This window comes from Mycteria americana, chromosome 2 (genome assembly GCF_035582795.1).
Source record: "Mycteria americana isolate JAX WOST 10 ecotype Jacksonville Zoo and Gardens chromosome 2, USCA_MyAme_1.0, whole genome shotgun sequence".
NCBI classification, from domain to species: Eukaryota; Metazoa; Chordata; class Aves; order Ciconiiformes; family Ciconiidae; genus Mycteria; species Mycteria americana.
In genome coordinates this window covers 16,428,421-16,442,104 of record NC_134366.1, presented here as the reverse complement: position 1 = coordinate 16,442,104, position 13,684 = coordinate 16,428,421, and the positions used below count along the sequence as shown (strand labels likewise).

Below are 13,684 nucleotides of genomic sequence, written 5' to 3'. Positions count from 1 at the left end.
GTCAGTTTGGGATTATTATTTTAAGGTAATAACAGAATAAAGACATTAAGATTTCCTTGAATTTATAAAAATGTTTTGAAAATTAGTTTTGTCCTCAGAACAGCCCCTGAGTTTAGAGCTATACAGCCACTTCTCAGCTTGTGCACCTCAGATTAGACCCATTGCAGTTATTGTACCTGCAGCAGGGAAGGATCCAAACGCTAAAGGAAATACAAAGCAGTCAGTCACAACTTCATTGACTTCACTAGAAACATGCAGACATAAAAATGGTATAGTTAGGTAGAGGATAGGACCCTTAACGTCAATGATGTTAGCTATTTTGCACAGTATTTTTGTGTAATATTTGAAAGAGAACAATCCCCTGAAAACATAAGCCTGCACTGCACGTAAAAGAACATGGCATAAGAAAGTTTTTTCTGTGTCAGTCCACCTCGTTTATCTCCAGCACACCTGCCAGGGGATAGCAGTGGGACAGCGTAAGGATCCTGCAGCAGCCAGTGTGATCTTTGTCCCAAATATGCCAGCAATTTGCAGATCAGGGTCTTCCTGAGCCAAAAGTCATGTCCTTGTGTTTAATGGCTTTCAATCAATTTTCTTCTCATTGGTGTAAGTTGGCTTTGAAGCCAAATAAACATTTAGCCTCCATAACAATAGGACTGCTAATGCTATTTTATGTGTACTCAGAAAAGGGTGGTAAACGCAGAGGTTTTTTTTTTTTTCTGGGATGAATTTTGCTTTCTGAAAGTTTTGATCATGCAGTGAGGGGTGAAGAAACACAGCCAAGCAGTCAAGTCAATATAGATTAATATTTCCATTTCCTTTGATTCTATTTTTTTCTCTATAAGTCTATCACTTGAGTGGGAATTTCAGGGCTGTGACTGAGAACAGAAACAGCATCAGGAAGTTGGGACTTCAGCAAGAATCCAACATTGCCAGCTCTCATGATTTTTATCATGAGTATCATGAAATTTGGTTGCAGGTTTTAAAGCATCAGCTGCTGATATCATGGTATTGCCAAACTTCTCATTTAAAGCGGAGGAATTTTCTGGCTATTATTATCACAGAGAAAATCCCCCAAAATATACTAGATGGAAAATGAAAAATAAATCAACAGTACTTTTTGAGATACAAGGATTTTTATAAAGTTTCACAAATTTTTGAGGCCTGACTTACAATGTCCAAAACTTGGGAGTGGACAATATCAAGAAAGAAAACTACTGTGTTTTACTCAGGAGAGTGTGAGCTTTCACATCACCTATAGAGAGAAGACAGGGAAGGACGAGGCATCAGGTGGAAAAAGCAAACCACAAAACAGCCTGAAATGTTCCGAAAGGAGGTTAAGAAACAAGGTAGATGACCTAGCACAGTACTTCATGCATTATGTGTACTCAAACAACAGAAAATTGTTTTGTGTTTGTGGTTTTTTTTTTTATATCATCATTGTTCTAGCAGTACAAATGCATTTGAAAACTCATGGGCCCCATTGCTTCCCTAGAAGCACTGTGTGCACTGGAAGGAAAGTAATGTCCAAACTGAGAAAAATTCTATGAGATACAGTGGTACCAGAAAAGTGCTCTTCAAAAAAGGTTTTTCTGGAGCCTAAAATAATTTTTTTCAGTCCCAGTGAGACTGGGGAGGAATTTTGCCATTGACTTGAAGGAAGCCAGAATTTCACCCTATGTGCAAGGATGGGGAACGCTCCCCCCATAACAGACAGAGCAGGCCCAAAATCTTTGTCATCTGCTTCCACCCAATAACAGCTTTATAGAAGTAAGTTAAGAATGAATAACTTAACAGCTGCCCAAGGCGGCTCTAAAGTGCTGCTTTCCCTTGCTGCACATGAGAAGACAGCCATTAGCATTGCTGCTGCTAGGTTCACTACTCCTCAGGGGATGCTGCGTTTGCAGAATGGCCTGGTTTTGTACTGGCAATATGCACACATTTGAAATTGCTTGCATTTGGATGCTGTTTGGTGCTCAGTTTTGAGTTAGTGCCGTGTCTGTTATAGATTCTTCTCATCATGGATAATGTGTCTCTTGTGAGCATGAGTCCTATTCTTTATTTTTGCTTGAATAACACTTCTCCCTGAAAGTCAAAAGATTGGCCCATGCATTTTTACACAGCAGTATATTGTTAAAAAAAATTAACAGCTAGAAGATGAACAAACACAAAACAATGGCAAATAACTATTATACGGCACTACATTTCCACCCAGCAGTCTCTAAGGACTTAACAAACACTAATAAGTGCATCCTCAGATACTTGCAAACCAGAGAAATATTATCGTCTCTAAGGAAACTGAGGCACAAAGATGATGATTGACTGGCCCAAGATCAAGCAGTATGAGAGCGTTAGCACTGTAAACAGCTGCGGTGCCCTAGCACCTGATCCTGTGTACTTCTTTAAAGCTGTTACTGGAAAGAAAGGTTTGTACACATGACAGAAGGACTTTGGTCTTTATTCCACCTACTTTTAAGAAGCTGCTTCCCATTCTGCATGAGGATTAAAGTCTGATCTTGCTGAATGGCAAAACTTTAACTGACTTCACTCTGAGTTAATGCCGTTTCAGCTACAATACTGGCCTTTCTTCTGAGAATTTCTAGGGAACTGTAGAAATGTAGAGTCAGCTCCTCACTCAGCTGATATAAATCACTGGTGCTCCACTAACTTCAGTAGAATGATCTTTGGACAAATTAAGAATATGGTCCATGAAAAAAAGCTTCCTTTCTCTACATATTTAAATCAAAATTATCTGATAACTTTCAGATGAGTAAGAACTGGGATGTGGCAAGGAAGGATATATTTTCCTTTCTATGCTGAGCATATGGGGACATGCAAAAGTTACCCGGTGATCAGATGTCTATTTTCAGAGCACTCAGAGTTTGATTTCAGAGCATCGGCTGAGCTGTGGTTACACCTATGAGCATGTTTTTACTTTGTAATGTAGGGGGTGGGGGGAGGAATAACTAAGAAAAGGGATAAACTACCTTGCACATCATATGGAATATCATGGGGTGAGAGTGGGCATATGGACAATTTCCATGGAGTAAGCGAGGTGCTTGAAGGTCACACCACAGTAATTTATCTAGCTGCCTAGTGAGGCAAGTTCAAAAAAAACCTTCCTGGAAAGCGTAAGTTACAGTAGACAGAGAAACTGCTTAGCTTAGACACTTTGCCTAAGCTTTTGTTCGAACAGTAAAAGCTGGGAGAAAATGGATGTGTCAGTAAGTCCCCCAATATGCACACGCGTATATCTATCTATCTATCTATCTATCTATCTATCTATATTGCAATTTGCAACTTGCAATCAGTAAGGCAATCTAATTAATTTTTGCTAACAAATTTAGCTAATACAGTATCCAAAAACTTCTACTAGCATTTGTGACTAGTTATGTAACACAGAAGTAGGTCTATACATTGTTTTTACAGCCACTTTAGCTATACCAGTTTAGAAACCAAGCAGTACAGTCCCTGCTACAAACTGCTGACACTAGCAAGGTTTATTTCTGCAAAAATACTGACATAAGACATCTTTATACGAGAATACATGTATCCCCCAGTGCGTGCTGAATTGTTTTAACTATACACAAACAAAACCTTAATTGAAATCATTAAATCAATACAAAAATCAGTGTATGAAGACTAGGCTTTAGAAGACAAAGATTCAAGTCTCAAGGAGTACACAGGTACAGTTAATTAAAAAGTGTAAAAATGTGCAAAGTAAAAATGTAGTAGCTAGTAGAAGGAGCCTAATTGCCTGGGAAATGTGAGACTGGCTCTTGGTAGTAAGTTTTAAGCTTAGTTTGGGGGGGAGCTATTTGTGTGGGAAAGGCTGAAGAGCACTGGTTTCTTGAATAATGATATGCTATGACGGGAAGAATGAGAAGCAATTTGGGCACTATTAGCTACACTGTTCAAGAGTAATAAAGAACTTGAAAATGATGTCAGAGAAATGAGATAAAGACAACTATTATACTGTTTGAAGGCCATCATCTGGTATAGCTGTGGAGGATAAATGAAAATGGAAACCAGTAAGGAACATAATACGATATGCTTATGGTATTTTGTGTTTGAGCTATTAGCAGGTGCAACACTATTGGCATCAGTGGAGCTGTCTTCACTTGCTTCGCAGCTCAATGTGGTCCTGTATCTATTTTATATACCTGCATTATATAGTGTATGTGCTATTGAAACACAACAGAAAACATTTTTGCAATGCATTAGAACGTTAGACTATACAGAGTGGTTAAAATGTGTACCTGCTTTAACTGCTTGCCATCTGAAATACACGGAGAGGAACCTACATTATCTGCTGTAAATGCATTTAAAGAAGTTTTGGATTTAAGCCCACATATGAATATACAAATAGATAAAGTTTATAGAATTGTGACACGAAGTCTCAGGGGGTTTGTGGGAATGTCAAAAAACACACAGCAATCAGAGCATATGCCTGCCATGTTAATACATCTTATGCCTCTGTCTCCAAAACAGATTATGGAGATGGCTGTGAAACAGAAAAAAAGAGCTTTTATTTAAGAGCTACCTTTGCATATTTTTCCAGACTTAACTAAAGCTACTCAAATGGAGCGACAGCCTAGGATTTCCTCTAAGAAGGGTTTTTAGCATGAGGGATGTAAGCCTCCCATTTTTCATCTGGCAAAGTGGAGTGATCGTTATGGAAATAGGCAGTGTAGCCTACGTTTCTGCATGGTGATCAAGCTAAAGCTTTTCTAAATTGCTGATCTGCTTCCCTTGTTACAGATGAATACATCAGAGGAAAGTTGGTAGAAGTTGTCTGGCTTAATGACAGATTGGCACAAGATCCTACAACGAGGCGAACTTTGATTTTTACCCATGCACTTAGCAACTTGTCCCAAACCTTCACTATTACGAGCTAAGATTCTGGAGAAGAAATGATAACTTATGGTGATTTATAAATTGAGAGGACAAAAAAGAATGAAGCTGAATTTTCTACTGTATTGTAAATTAGTCTGCAAGCATCTGAAATCCATTGTTCTAAGAAGTAATTATTAATTTGTGTAGTGCCATAAATGTATGTCCTAGCTATTAGCCCTACACAAGTGAGTCTGTTCTTTTAATTGACTTCAGCAGGAGTATTTATGTGAGTGAGATGAGCAAAACTTTGGCTGTGAGGGAGCATTTCTCAAAGCTTGAGGCAGAATAATCACATGGGTGTGAACAAACCTCTCTATTTTTCTCTAGGTTACCAACTTCCAATTTAAGGAGTGTTGTTAAAAAAAAAAAAAAAAAAAAAGGACTATCTGTATTTTCTTTTCCAACATGAAAAGCAGCAGGGCACGGCCCCAGCACAGGGCTGAGCTGTGAGGGCAGTGGGTGCCACTCCCCTGCAGTGGGTGCTCCAACCCCCCTCCCACTCCTCAGCTCTGATGGGCTGTGTCTTCACATGGGGGCACGGAGCAGTCCCCAGTGCAAATGTGCAATGGAGCTCAAGCTGCTGGGAGTGTAAGGAAAGGATTAATCCAGGTTCTCATTCAGTGTGAGGCTTAGCCCATCTGTATTTAGGGGAGGCATAGGGCATGTGGCTACTGCAGCTCCACATCAGTGTGGAAAGCAGCAGACAACTGCCCAGTTTCTCCTGTACAACAGCTGGTTATTGTGCTTCTGGGATGTGCATAGTTTCTTCTGGAAGAAATCACCACGTCAAGTGGGTGTCTCTTCCACATATGGAGATATTTTCTCAATGGTCCTTTTGAGCCATCTAAATTCTTCATTTTATAGCATTACGTAAAATACTTGTAATGCTATTAACATGCAAGATGAGTCTAAATATGCACAATCCTTTTCTGTTTAAATGAATTATTATAAAGCTCACACAGTTCACAACCAGCTTTGTGGATCACAGAGTTTCACAGTACCTTATGTGTGAGAAAGAATCAGAAATTTGATTTTTTGAGGTTATGTTTTAAAAAACCTTTGATATTGTCCATGAAAATCAATTTCCTCCATGGAAGTTTAGGACTTGGGAAGGGGGTTACTCTCACATTTTTGTGAATTCCTACAGAAAAGCAAATGACCTATGCTCCCAGAAAGTTGGCAGGTGACTTATTAAACTTCTCTCAAATCTCCTTCAGGAAGTTCATTAAAACTCTATTTGGAAATGGCCAGGTGCTTGCTTCCCACAGTGCAAGAGGGAAATCTGTCACCCTGTTTAAAAAATTGTTTGGTTACTTGGGATAAAGAAATAATAATTATACCAAGCTGTGTGGTTTTGTGATGGAAAACTGTGGCTTGGTGAGAAAAGTGCCAAGGTCAATGCAATGAAAGACCCACACTGAACTCAGACCTGATTTCAGAAGTCAGTGGTGGATGGAGGCCAGGAGAACAAAGTCTTTTCCGTGGTTCACTTGAAAACACTTTTTAAGATTCTGGATAAAAATAACTCTCTAGCTTGAAAAAATATCATTAGAAAAGATTTTTATATGTTTTATGAAGATCGCTAAGGCTGACAAAATTGCCTTGTTTGACACTGGATCCTGACCTAAATACTACGGCCAAGTCAACTAACAGGAAAATAGTAGGGCTAAGGCTTTTTCATTCTTTGTTCTGCCAAACCACTGCCTCTTGCAATCAGGATTGATTACAAACACCCAATTAAGAGGCATTTGGAACATGATCTGAACACTAATCCTGTCTCTTTTTCTCTTTATACCTAATTATCAGCCTTAAGATGGGTATTAGCGCTTTAATTAGTAGATTTACTTTAGGAACTTCTACATAAACTAAGAAATCTATATTATATGCATAAATGTGTGCATATATGCACAGTCTTAAAGAGGTGCATGTAACGCATATGCCTATATCCAAATAGTTCTGTGTGATATATTAAGTCTAGACATATACATGTGAGTGCATGTATATCCTGTTTTCAGACATAATTTCGTTCTTTGGAAATACTACAAAAGAAAATAATTTAATTTGGTTTTACGTCAGTTGTATAAAAATCTCTACATCACAATTATCAAATTATGAGCCAATGTTATAGCTTGCAATAAGCTATAATTAAGAAACTAATTTTCAGCAACACATAGGTTTTTGTTTTAATTACATTAGCACAGGAGAGGGGGGTGGAGAGGAGAGCAAGGTAGGGTTGACTGAAAACATATTGAGTGTTTCATGGGGCTAATGCCAATGACTCTGGGTTTCAATTTAGAAAGGACTCAGCCCTCTGTTCTACATTTGTCTGTCTCTGTCCACAGAAAGGATGAAGGATTAGGCTCATGGGAATCCATATTTGACCCTCCAATTTTTTCCTGTCTGAAGGTTATCTGGTTGTAGCACATCAAGACAGAATTCTCCCCACAGTTCACTTAAGCGTCTGGATTAACAGAAACACCTGCATATGATTGTTATTATAATTTTAATGCACTACTGTACAGAGACCCAAGTCAAGACTCAACTGTGCCAGGGAACGCACCCATACACATAGAGTGCAAAACCAGGCTCTGCATCCAACCCCTCAGCCCCAGGCGCATACAAGCACAGACTCTCTAGCTGTGACCAGGTAGTTTGGTCATGGTTTCCCTAATACCTTTTCCTGAGAAAACTCAAACCCAAACCGCCACTCTAAATGAAAGAATTGTTAAACAGCTTGACAACAGAGACTTTCACAAGAGTTAACTGCTTGGATAAACAACAAAAGAGTTGGTTTATTACACTGTGTAATCAGGAAAACAGTATCATTTCCAACTTCTTTCAACTCTTATTTAGTCTCTAAAGCACAATAAAATAACAGCATTACCTTTAGATACTTGCATCTGATACTTGTGTGCAAATACTACTGAATCCTGTAGCAAAGAGCACAGACTTGTATATACTTTCACAATCCAGAACCTTTAAGTTAAGGAAAAGTATTATTTGTGTGTGTATGCGTAGGGGGGGTAACATGCTCCATTGTCTACTGCAACAAGTGTTTTCTGCTTCCCTGATCCTGCGCCGGCTCTGGGGTAACTCCTTTCCTTGGCACGGTTTACTGTAGCCTTCAGAAGGTATCAAATAGCAGTGGTCACCAGCAGGGCTGTCTGGAGTCTGGCAGCACGGTCCCTGAGAAACCCTTTCGTGTGCTTTACATAAAGTAGAGAAATGCCCTTGAAGTGCACCCAGAAACATGAGATATCACATGTCCCCCAGATCCACTGCAACGACTCATCCTAAACTATGCCAAAAATACTTGTTTCTTGTTTTGGGTACAGAATGAAGGATGGTCCCCTTCATCCCTTTAGTACTCCCAAATAATCTCTCAGTAACCCCAAATAGCTCTTGAGGGACAGATTTCTGAGAGAGAAAGGGGATGGAGAAGCCGCCCCTTTGGCCTGGCTACGGCCTTCCCAGTGGGTCGGTGCTGGGCCCCACGTCCCGCTCATGGCTGTGCCGAGCCTGGCTTTGACAGAGGGACATTCAGGCCTTTGCCAGCCTCCTGCAGGGAAGTAGGCAGTGGGGTGGCTCAAGGTGTGTGGGCTGGGTGATGTAGTTAATTCAAATCAGAGCACACACGGGAGCGTGGGTGCTCCTGCAGCTGCCCTCAGCAGGTGAGGAGGAAGCATTCCCGCCTGGCTTGGGTATCTCGTCCTGAGGCAAACAGCTAAAAACCCGACACTGTGCCCAGAGGAGCAGGGCCAGGCCATTAAAACCATATTTCTGTTTGAAAGCTCAGAGGCTCGGGCTCCTTCAGACTTCTGTGCTCAACCATGGGCAAATATGGTCCCTGCCTCTCACAGGCCTGAATGAATCTGCTCCTTTGCCAGCTCTGCTGCTTACCTCGTGCTGTCAGCTGCAGTTACCTCACTGCCTGCCGCGCTCAACAGCAGCAGAGGGAGAGGGAATTAGGAAGCTCTGACTGACATTTGCTATCAAAACAACTGATACAGTCATAAACCAGTCCTACAGGGCCTGTGCTGCACCCTTCCTCACAGCCTTAAAGAATAACAGGAGACAGGTCTGTGGAAGCGGAGGGCAAAATTCCCATTGCTTCCAACGATAACAGGGTTGCATTGGGCCTAGACCCTCCGTTACACTCAAGATGTCCTTGGTGCAGTTTGTGGGAGCAGTTCAGGGCTGGTAAGGCCAGAGCCAGGCTCTAGCCGCACCTGCGGGCAGTCAGAAAACAGCTGTCGTGTGCAGCCATTCACAGGACCCTTCTGACAGGCAAGGCTTGACGGGCAGCCCAGCAATGTCCTTCACAGGCCGCCCTCCTCTAGACAGGCAGCTAGGACATGTGCACCGGGGCTCCTCGCACTCCCATCAGCTCAACCCAAAGGGCTCAAGCCGCCTCTGCACGAGGGAAACGCGAGACACGAAGTCTGCACAAAGCAGACCTCGCTGCATGGAAGAATAGGAACCAGGATTTAGACAAAAGTAAATGAAAGCTTAAACTTTGCAGAAACTAAAGAAAGGCTGAGCCATGGCTTGCCTTGCTCCTGTTTATTTTACCAGCCTCAGTTTGTTATACCTACAGATTTATAGCATAAATCCATTGACATTATTTAGAAATAAAATGGATGGATGAATTTCTAACGTCATTAAGGTCTATAGGAGTTCCATGGGGCTACAGTTTCACTCTGTAGGTCTGGATAGCTATGCTTTCTTCCTTACTCAAGGATCTGGAGGAGCTGTTTTCTTCTATATAAATAAACATAGGTATTTTTTGCTCTGTATTCTATAACTGACTGCAATTTCTATACAGCTCTAATCTCATCAGTGTAACTAATCCCTGGTAAATGCAATATAAAGAATAATTATCTATGACATCTCTCCTTCTACAACTTGAATGTTTCCAAAATGGGCAGTTTTTCCATTCCAAGTGATTTGACAGCATTGTGTATACACTCTATATTGTCAACCAAGGGCGATATTTACTCTTTATGTCTATAAATGATGGCCAATAAAACAATTGTGCTGTGTGGTATATCTATGAAAACCTTGTGAAACAATACAGTCAAGTCTGGCAACGAAGTCAATAATTTGTCAGTAAGGAAACCACTATTGGGCTTTCTCTACCCAACCCTCCACCTTTCTTAAGCCCTTTTCTTCTGAAGCTTCACATTCATTTTCTTAATGTTTTTAACCTAGTGTCTGTGAAATTTTTATTGCTCCCTAGATAATGACATCTGATCTGAATGTAACCACACACCTCTTTGCTCAGCAACATTTGTCACAAACCATTATAAATTATCATGCTGATAGTGTGCATTGCTGGGAAACCGGAAAAGTTCCATAAATTCAAAGTACTGTATCAGTGACATTCTTGTTTATTATCTAGGTATAAAGTTTTACTAGATTCAAGATGGCTACATTTACACAGTAGGGTACTTCAGCAACACGAGACTTGTACAGCTTGCACTAAGTGCTGAAAAGCATTTACCACATGCAACAAACACTGGAGCATTTTACCTAATATGTAGCCATATGTTTTGTCTCTTCTATTCATTTTAACCATGTTCCTGACTCCAAAAATGCATGGCTATTATTCGGGTTTGCTTGAGAAAAGGCAAACAGAAACTACTTTTCTCTTAAAGTACAACCATAATCTCTGTTTCTTGGCCTCCTGGAGAGGAGGCATAACACTCATTAAAGTTAAAAGTTAAAAAGAGACTGTATTTTTTCATTATGTATGTCCCTGATAACAATCTGTGGTTGACATTATTGTATATTTCCCGTCGAGACCCAGTATTATGCTGGTTCAGTAGTTCTGGCTAGAAGATTTTTTATTAGATGAACCTAGCTTGTGTGAACATATTTTTAATTATTTGCGTATCTTTATTCTTCAAAACTGTGAAAGTTGAGTCCTTTGGAATGCCTCCAGAGAAACAGGAATTTTCACCATGTTTGCTTGAAATTTAAAACAACTCAAACAGTTCTGATTGTCAGAAAATCATACATATATGAATTTTATTAGGAGTCATTTGAGAAATACTTATTCATTAAAGCATAGCATAATAAGTAGGTAAATCAAGGGCATATTTTTAAAATTAATTCCAAACCCTAACGTACAATGAGACTACCTGGGAACAGCTTCAGTACAGCAAATACTTAGATTTGCTGCTTTTGATTCTCCTCAGAGAATCAACCTTTCACCAGTTTTACATCTCAATACATCTAGCCCTCTCTACATAGAGTAATATTCAAAAAAGTTAGATAAGGTCTCTTGATTTTCTTGTTGACACTACAGAACAAGAAGGTAAACTTTCCAAAGTCACATTGTTTCCCTCCCTGGGCTCAGGGGGTCCTTGTTATTAAAGTTGTTTTCAACGCTAACGAAGGTCTAAGATGCGATGAACAGCATTATAAAGAGGATTTTGGGAGCTAGGCCAGCAAGCTAATCTTCTCCTCTAGTCTGCTCTAATTGTATGGGGCATTTTTTGTTCCCAGACATGAATTCCCCCATCTCTCATTTTCTATCTGCATTTCATATTTAAGTGCTTATTAATTTCCAGTGCTAAACCTTTCAATAAACTAGAGTGTAACCTAAATTGCACATTTCTAGACTGCAGACTGCATTGCTAATAAACTAAGTATATTAGGAAATCAAAATGTACTTAGCTGCAAAACCAAAAAATCTTGTGATATGTTTTATTGCATTAATCCCCTGTTGTACCCAATATTTGGTACAAGGAATGTGAATTTTGAAAGTAGACACTGAAATTTCAGACCACAGAGGTTGTTGACAAATTCCTGTTGCTGAAATAATTTTCTGTTATTCTGGTCCTAAGCTTTTTGGCACAAATACAATCCCTCTCAAGTTAAAAAGAGCAATTTTAAATATAAGTGAAGTAGCAGCTGAGTAATTTAGCATAGCCTGGAAGATTAGCATTTCGGCATAGACCAAATAACGGTAAAGTCATCACCATCGCACGCTGCAAAGACAATGCAAACAACCCTGTTTAGAGACTCCCTTCCACTCACTACCATCTCATTACTGCACTGGGCCCCCTTTCAGAGGAAGAAATAATGCAAGGGGGAGAGTGGACAATGAATATTGAGAAGGGAGCAACGGAGGGAGGGAGTCAATCCCTTCCCTGGACCCAGTTCAGCTCAGTCTAGCACTGTTTAGCACAACACTATGCCACAAAGATTACTTGTTCTTCAAATAATTGTATGCTGTACACCACTTTACTGCTGTCAAAGACCATGTTGGTTTTACAGCGTTGGAAAAACATGTATTCTAGCAAGGAACAAAAAGGATTTGACACTGAAATATGCTTGATTTAATTTCCTAATCTCTACCTAAGAGACAAAGAGAGACAGATAAACATTTTAAAGTATTAGCACTGTCCCACAGAACGAAAGCAAAACCTGTATCAAGAAGACATGGGAAAGTGAATCATTACCTGAGTACAACAAATTAAAAACTAAAGAATGTGAAGTCAGCACGTGAACATATGGCGTGAATACGAGCTGCAGCTCCAACACCACAGTAAAAACTCATTTTAATGAAGAGTCAGTTTAGCTTTATGAGCATAGGGTTTTCCTGCATTATCACTCAACTACAGTACTGAAATGCTGATGTATAAGAGATTATAAAAAACAACAAAAAAGCAACTAAGCACCACTGCGTCATTAAAGAACTTCATTTTAAGGGAAATCAATAACTGTGATCTAAGTAATCAATTTATTAAATAATAGGAACAAAGGTGTGCATGGTAAAATTTAAGTGCTCGAGTACAGTCGCTCTCTAAGTCCAACACTCTAACCTCATGGTCTGTTACAACCACTCCTGATGATGCTGAGCATCATTTAACGGGACCAAATCCTGTAAAATCTTGAATACTCCCACAAAATGCCAAACAGCAATGGCTATTGAGTTTAATCACTTTCTGACATGGAGAGAAAACCTTGACTGGTAGCATTAATGAACAGTAACTCTTGCAGTTGTCAGAAGGGGATGAAAAAACCGTGATACTCAAGAAATTTTTAAATAATGAATCACTAAAATATTTTCTTCATGAAACAAGCAGGCTGAATTTAGAGGGCATGTTGAAGAGGGGAATTATCTGACCATGTGTTGCCTTGTGCAAGCTATGTGGTTTACAGATTTGGGGAAAAGTGGGGAACAGCTTCTGGGAGGCTCTGACTCCCCTTCTCACTCTTGGAAATAGGTGGACAAAGGGAATGAATGGAAGCACAGGGGAGCAAAGGGAGCCTCAGCTATCCGCTTGTTCCTCTCAGGGCTCTACAGTAGAGCAGGAGGAGGGGAAAGAAGAGCTACCAACTATAAATCAGCAGCAAAGGGAGAAAGAGGGAAATATGACTATCAGTCCTGCAGTCCACTGCCCCTTAATGGACGGGAGTAAATACCGGACTAACTCTGTGTTAAGAGGATTTGGCAATTTATAAATTGCCGGTTTCCGCCATAGGCTGTTTGTAGCTGCGGGGATACAAAGTGAAAGGGAACTAATTTTTAAAACTCTAGAGATTTACTCAAAAAAGCAAGCAGGCCAACAAACACGCAACGGTGCCTCACCCTAACTGAACCCCCATAATGCGCATCATCACCATCATCCCCTTGCCTCTCCCATCAGGCAGACAGAATTCAAATACACTTCACAGAGCTCAAAAAGTTGCAAAGACCTTTTTAACGGCCCCCCCCCCGCCCCGACAGACGCTCCGCTGAGCGCCTCCTGCCTCCTGCCACAGCAAACACCGGCCA

General features: G+C 40.3%; 2 protein-coding genes across 4 annotated transcripts in view; both read right to left on the bottom strand.

Annotated features, from left to right (window-relative positions):
• ITGB1 (integrin subunit beta 1) overlaps window positions 1-13,684 on the bottom strand; it is a 387,977-nt gene that overhangs the window by 207,600 nt on the left and 166,693 nt on the right. The gene's annotated exons all lie outside the window — the stretch shown is intronic.
• The window catches only part of NRP1 (neuropilin 1), a 114,358-nt gene that overhangs the window by 96,170 nt on the left and 4,504 nt on the right, over window positions 1-13,684 (bottom strand). The window lies entirely within an intron of this gene.